Genomic DNA, 8,095 nt, shown 5'->3' on the forward strand with positions numbered 1-8,095 from the left:
TAATTATCAAGCTTTGATCATTTGAGTCAGCTGTGTAGTGTTAGGGCAAAAAACAAAATGTGGAGGAGTCAGTGGACTAGAAGAGTCCATGTTTCTATAGTGGGACGAATCATGGGAGGAGTTAGGGGACTAGAAGAAACCATGTTTCTATAGTGGGAGGAGTCAGGGGTCTAGAAGAGTCTGTGTTTCTATAATGGTAGGAATCAGGAGAGTCAGGGGACTAGAAGAGTCCGTAGCTGTGTTCGAATACCCATACTAACATACTGTATACTGCATACTTAATGAGTATATACTACATACTAGTAGTTCATTTTAGTGTACTGTAAACAAACTGTATTCTTTCAATTGAGCATACTTCGCCTGTCTACCGGAAGTTGTTTCTGTTGCTATGGAACCTCTTGCTTGTTTGTTAGCATAGCAAATTACTACCTAGATATTTTACGACTTCGGTTGTATTTGGAGTGCTCTCTGGGCATTCGTAAATTCAGAGCATTGTCAGAATGTCCGTTCGTAAATTTCGCTCTCGGAGTGTTCATACTACGAGCCTTCCAGACAAGCTAAATTACTTCTATGCTCGCTTCGAAGTAAGCAACACTGAAACATGCATGAGATCATCAGCTGTACTGGACGACTGTGTGATCACGCTCTCCGTAGCCGATGTGAGTAAGACCTTTAAACAGGTCAACATTCACAAGACCGCAGGGCCAGACGGATTACCAGGACATGTACTCTGAGCATGCGCTGACCAACTGGCAAGTGTCTTCACTGACATTTTCAATACTCTTCCTGTCTGAGTCTGTAATACCAACATGTTTCAAGCACAGTCTCTGTGCCCAAGAACACTAAGGTAACCTGCCTAAATGACTACCGACCCGTAGCACTCACGTTTGTCGCCATGAAGTGCTTTGAAAGGCTGGTCATGGCTCACATCAACACCATTATCCCAGAAACCCTAGACCTACTCCAATGTACATACCACCCCAACAGATCCACAGATGATGCACTCTCTATTGCACTCCACACTGCCCTTTCCCACCAGGACAAAAGGAATACCTATGTGAGAATGCTATTCATTGACTACAGCTCAGCATTCAATACCATAGTGCCCTCAAAGCTCATCACTAAGCTAAGGACCCTGAGACTAAACACCTACCTCTGGAACTGGATCCTGGACTTTCTGACGGGCCGCCCCCAGGTGGTAAGGGTAGGTAACAACACACCCGCCACGCTGATCCCCAACACGAGAACTCCTCAGGGGTGCATGCTCAGTCCCTTCCTGTACTGTAGTGGAGCAGGTTGAGAGCTTTAAGTTCCTTGTTATCCACATCACCAACAAACTAGAATGGTCCAAACACACCAAGACAGTCGTGAAGAGGGCATGACAAAACCTATTCCCCCTCAGGAGACTGAAAAGATTTGGCATGGGACCTCAGATCCTCAAAAGGTTCTACAGCTGCACCATCGAGATCATCCTGACTGGTTGCATCACTGACTGGTATGGCAACTGCTCATCCTCTGACCGCAAGGCACTACAGAGGGTAGTGCGAACGGCCCAGTACATCACCGGGGCCAAGCTTCCTGCCATCCAGGACCTCTATACCAGGCAGTGTCAGAGGAAGGCCCTAAAAATTGTTAATGACTTCAGCCACCCTAGTCATAGACTGTTCTCTCTGCTACCTCACGGTAAGCGGTACCGGAGCTTCCAAGTATAGGTTCAAAAGGCTTCTTAACAGCTTCTACCCCCAAGCCATAAGACTCCTGAACAGCTAATCAAATGGCTACCCAGACTATTTGCATTCCCCCCCTCGTTACGCTGCTGCTACTCTGTTTATTATCTATGCAAAGTCACTTTAACTCTACCTACATGTACATATTACCTCAATTACCTCAACTAACTGGTGCCCCCGCACATCTGTACCGGTACCCCTTGTATATAGCCCGCTATTGTCATTTTGCTGCTGTTACTTTTATTTTTTACTTATCTTTTTACTTATCTATTTTTTACTTAACACTTGTTTTTCTAAAACCGCGTTGTTGGTTAAGGACTTGTAAGTAAGCATTTCACTGTAAGGTCTACACCTGTTTTATTCGGCGCATGTGACAAATACGATTTGATTTGATCACACGCTGGACCCTCTGGCCAAGGAGTAGGGTTGATCCGAGCGTTCTGACCTCAAAACGTCAGTCAAGCACCCAATCTAACTGGCTAACATTAGCTAGCTACTTCCAGACACAACACCTCACTCTGACCATTTTACTCGCTCTAGCAGAGCTGGTTAGGCGGTTTTCATGTAACTGTGCTGCTGGCAACAATTTAATCATGCTTTTTTGCCGACGTTAACTGACACCGGCCATATTCAGCGGGTGTTGATTGTTTGTAAATTCGTTAGTTGTTCTGTGCTCCCCTGGCACACTCAGGCGAGAATGCTCTGAAATCGGAGTAGATAGCCAGAGCGAATTAACAATGACCATTGAGAACGCACGATGACTATACCACTTAGCTAAGCTAAGAATGACATATAGTTAATATACTGGCAAGTTCAATGTATTAGTACTAGCCAACTAACGTTTTAGGAAGCTAGCTAATATACCGGTACATACTGCTGTAATGATATATTGTGGTTTGTAAGGATAGCGTAGCTAACAAATTGTCAGCCAAAGTAACTTATTTGAAAAGTCATGACATTATTACATTGCTCAAAATTTCTTAACATTTGTCATAATTATTTAAAGCAATGAAATTGTATCCGCTCTCGTCAGACTTCGGCTGCATATTTTCCGCCATTTTCTTGAAATCACGGTCAGGTTACAGGGTCAGGGTTGTGTTGGCTTGGGTTCAGAGGGGCAGTAGTTTTGAGTTAGATTTACAGTGAAGTCACAGGTTGGATTAAGGTTACTCACATAGGTCTGATAAGAAACCAGTTGGTTTTGTTTACTGTAAGGGTGATGTAACAATGTATAAATCACTCGCTTTGCATCTCAAAGCAGGGCTTCAAGTTTGGAGCCAAAACGTGAGGGCATATGAGATTTTCTCTGAAAAGTGAATAACACTTTTTCCACTACTGTATATTTGTGTTGGTGAGCATGTACAGTACCAGTCAAAAGTTTGGACACACCTACTCATTCAGTTTTTCTTTATTTTTACTATTTTCTACATTGTAGAATAACACATATGGAATTTACATTTACATTTAAGTCATTTAGCAGACGCTCTTATCCAGAGCGACTTACAAATTGGTGCGTTCACCTTAAGACATCCAGTGGAACAGCCACTTTACAATAGTGCATCTAAATCTTTTAAGGGGGGAGGGGGTGAGAAGGATTACTTTATCCTATCCTAGGTATTCCTGAAAGAGGTGGGGTTTCAGGTGTCTCCGGAAGGTGGTGATTGACTCCGCTGTCCTGGCGTCGTGAGGGAGTTTGTTCCACCATTGGGGGGCCAGAGCAGCGAACAGTTTTGACTGGGCTGCGCGGGAACTGTACTTCCTCAGTGGTAGGGAGGCGAGCAGGCCAGAGGTGGATGAACGCAGTGCCCTTGTTTGGGTGTAGGGCCTGATCAGAGCCTGGAGGTACTGAGGTGCCGTTCCCCTCACAGCTCCGTAGGCAAGCACCATGGTCTTGTAGCGGATGCGAATCATGTAGTACCCAAAAAAGTGTTAAACAAATATAATATAATTTCATGTGTTTGAGCCAATCAGTTTGAGCCAATCAGGGGTAGTATACAGAAGATAAAAGACAAAGTCCATGTTATGCCAAGAACAGCTCAAATAAGCAAAGAGAAACAACTATACGCGGTCCTGAGACCCAGTTTTGTGAAAAACTGTGCTCCGTGAAATGATTCCACCGCCGTAGCGATGAGAGGTAGTGGGTAACTAAACCCCACTGAAGGGAGAAGCTGATGACTGAGGTGGTATACTCCTCAATGCCATTGGATGAATCCCGGGACATATTCCAGTCTATGCTACTTCAGCTGCATATTTTCCGCCATTTTCTTGAAATCTGAAACCGTTGTGAAGTCACATCCATTCTCTGAAGATATGTATTATGGGCCCTAAAAGCACAGAAATAGTGTCCACTGCTTGAAAACTTCGTATTTTGGCGAATTTAGAAGACATCCGGGGACTTTTGGAATTCTAACTATATCCATTCTATGACCAATAAACATACTACATACTCAATTTACGTCACAATTAGTACGATTCGAGCGACTAGTATAAATATGGGCTCCCATGTGGCGCTGGGGTCTAAGGCACTGCATCTCAGGGCTAGAGGCGTCACTACAGACCCCGGTTCGATTCCCATCTGTATCACAACCGGCCGTGATTGGGAGTCCCATAGGGCGGCGCACAATTGGCCCAATGTCGTCTGGGTTAGGGTTTGGCTGGGGTAGGCTGTCATTGTAAATAATATTTTTTTCTTAACTGACTTGGCTAGTTAAATAAAGGTTAAATTAAATACATCAATTACAATTTGAACACAGGTCATGTTTCTATAGTGGGAGGAATCAGGGGACTAGAAGAGTTCATGTTTCTATGGTGGGAAGAGTCAGGGGGCTACTTTCATTTTGGCTGTAACACCAGTGTTACACTAGTTAAATCCTAACCCTTATGTTATACTAGAAAAATTGAATTTCCATAGCTAGGTCTGACAGTGAGGACTTGTGAAGATCAGAACCAACAACCTCTGCATAATCAAAACAGTTCACAATTAGAGATTGTTGTGTAACTGCCAGCTGATCAGTACCAGTGGCCTGACCCAGTGAGACACAGGTGACGGCCCGCGCAGATGGAAACAGAGAAGTCTGAGCCTTTCGGGTAAAACACTGGGTTAAATCATGTATGGAAACGTGGCACATTCTCAGCAATTGCGTAAGACACAGAAATCAAAACCACAAGACTTGACGGCTTTGTAATTACAGTGCACACTTTCGTGATTACATCATGGCATTAGGGTTTAGCCCAAGCGTCGGGAAGCATTGACAGGTTACAGGGTCAGGGTTGTGTTGGCTTGGCTTGGCTTGGGTTCAGAGGGGCAGTAGTTTTGAGTTAGATTTACAGTGAAGTCACAGGTTGGATTAAGGTTACTCACATAGGTCTGATAAGAAACCAGTTGGTTTTGTTTACTGTAAGGGTGATGTAACAATGTATAAATCACTCGCTTTGCATCTCAAAGCAGGGTTTCAAGTTTGGAGCCAAAACGTTAGGGCATATGAGATTTTCTCTGAAAAGTGAATAACACTTTTTCCACTACTGTATATTTGTGTTGGTGAGCATGTACAGTACCAGTCAAAAGTGTGGACACACCTACTCATTCAAGGGTTTTCTTTATTATCACTATTTTCTACATTGTAGAATAACACATATGGAATCATGTAGTACCCCAAAAAGTGTTAAACAAATATAATATAATTTCATGTGTCCAAGACATTTAACAAGACGCTTCTAACCCCAAGCCATAAGACTCCTGAACACCTTATCAAATGGCTACCAAGACTATTTGCATTGCCCCCCCTCTTTTACACCTCTGCTACTCTTTGTTGTTATCATCTATGCATAGTCACTTTAATAACTCTACCTACATGTACATATTACCTCAATTAACCGGTGCCCCTGCACATTGACTATGTATCGGTACCCCCCTGTATATACCTGTACGTAGTCTCGCTATTGTTATTTTACTGCTGCTCTTTAATTACTTGTTGCTTTTATTTCTTATTCTTATCCATATTTTTTCAAAGTACATTGTTGGTTAAGGGCTCGTAAGTAAGTATTTCACTGTAAGGTCTACACATGTTGTATTCGGCGTATGTGACTAATAAAATTTGATTTGATTTACTAAAGGACACTAATAAGAAGAGACTTTCTTGGGCCAAGAAATATGCAATGAACATTAGACCGGTGGAAATCTGTCATTTGGTCTGATGAGTCCAAATTTGAGATTTTCGGTACCAACCGCTGTGTCTTTGTGAGAAGCAGAGTAGGTGAATGGATGATCTCTGCATGTGTGGTTCCCACCGTGAAGCATGGAGGAGGAGGTGTGATGTGTGGGGGTGCTTTGCTGGTGACACAGTCAGTGATTTATTTATAATTCAAAGCACACTTAACCAGCATGGCTACCACAGCATTCTGCAGCAATACGCCATCCCATCTGGTTTGTGCTTAGTGGGACTATCATTTGCTTTTCAACGGGACAATGATCCAACACACCTCAAGGCTGTGTAAGGGCTATTTGACCAAGAAGGATGGAGTGCTGCATCAGATGACCTGGCCTCCACAATCACCTGACCTCAACCGAATTGATATGGTTTGGGATGAGTTGGACCACAGAGTGAAGGAAAAGCAGCCAACAAGTGCTCAGCATATGTGGAAACTCCTTCAAGACTGTTGGAAAAGCATTCCAGGTGAAGCTGGTTGAGATAATGCAAAGAGCGTGCAAAGCTGTCACATTCTCCAAATGTGAAATATAATTTGATTTGTTTAACAGTTTTTGGGTTACAACATGATTCCATGTGTTATTTCATAGTTTTGATGTCTTCACTATTATTCCACAATGTAAAACATGGTACAAATCAAGAAAAACCCTTGAATGAGTAGGTGTGTCCAAACTTTTGACTGGTATTGTATATTAATCACTTTAGAATTAACATTTGATCAATTTGTAAACACCATGTTTGTGGATATAGTATATGTTGACCTTTAGAGTCACCCATTTGATATTTTCTGTAAAGGTCATTGTATTTATGAAACATAAATCTCAGAGCTACATATATTGGCAATGTCCAAAGACTTATCTCAGTTCAATGAAGGGGTAAAATCGGAATATATGAATATACTGTAGATTATTGGAATAATGCCAAACCTTTGTCCCGATATTCAATCATAACCAGTGACATATTTTGATGTTTCAAGAACATTATTCTTGTGACATATGGTTACATCCGGTAGGATTGTGACTATAGGTTACATAATATGACCCAAGACCACGGAGTACAGGACACACCAGTGTTCTTGATCACATGACTTTGAAAAAGAGATTGCGAGATCACACATCGTTGTGGAGGATTACAACGATTGGGTGAAGGGTCACTCCCCATGAAACATGTGGCCTAGAAACCAGATAAAGGAAATGTGCGCGTGGGTACTTGAATTGTTTGTGAGGATATTCCAAAGGTGTGTAAGGGCATTCACCAGCCATTTCTCTTTCTTGTTTCACTCCTTTCTACCATTGGTAGTTTCAACAGGAAATGAAGATGTGTTGACACATTGATAACTCCTAATAATTGAGTGATCATTTATCATAAAACATGTCTTATAAAACGTGTAAAACAGGAGGGCGGTCAATAGACCCAACTGTTCAGTGTCTCCAGACACATGGATGTCGCCACAGAGCTGGCAGGCATCTATAGCGCTGAATCTTGCATCCCCTAATCCCATGTCTGTCCGGCTCTGGAGCCTGGTGCATTATGGGATGCTGCTTTAGATGTCGCCGGGCCAGGCCGGCGGCCAAAGCGGTCAAGGCCGATTGGTTTACACCGCGGAGGCGTCCACATCCGAACACAGTCAGCGTCTCTTTACCTCGAACTCCTCCCCCTGTTTGTGAGCCGTCATGGCGTCTGGACCTGACGCGGTTAAAGCTGTTGACCACACATTGACCATGCTGACCACTGAATCACTAGGGACTGCAGACTCTCGCAGAACTGTCAATACTATAGAGCTGGCTTACACAGACATGCTGGGGTCAGGTTAGCCCGCTTGTCACTCATTAGCACGGAGCACTTGTGGTTGTCTGCCCTACAGAGCTTGTTAACCCAGTGCTAATCCAAAAGCTAACAGGGACGAGATATTGTTTTCTTTCTGGTGTGGCGGCAGTGTGTTTGACCTAGCGAAAGTCATTTCAACATGGTGATTGCTGTGGGCAATAGGAAGGTGTTGGGAACATCTGACTCACTCATCGTACCCCCAAAAGAGAAGCCTTCCAGAGTTCATATGCCACAACAAATATGAAGTAGCCCCGAAATGGCAGTTTTCCTAAACAAAAGAAACAGCATCTCTATATACATCACCAACAACATGATCATTTTAGAAGTGTGGGATTA

This window comes from Oncorhynchus nerka, linkage group LG5 (genome assembly GCF_034236695.1).
Source record: "Oncorhynchus nerka isolate Pitt River linkage group LG5, Oner_Uvic_2.0, whole genome shotgun sequence".
In the NCBI taxonomy this organism is placed as follows: Eukaryota; Metazoa; Chordata; class Actinopteri; order Salmoniformes; family Salmonidae; genus Oncorhynchus; species Oncorhynchus nerka.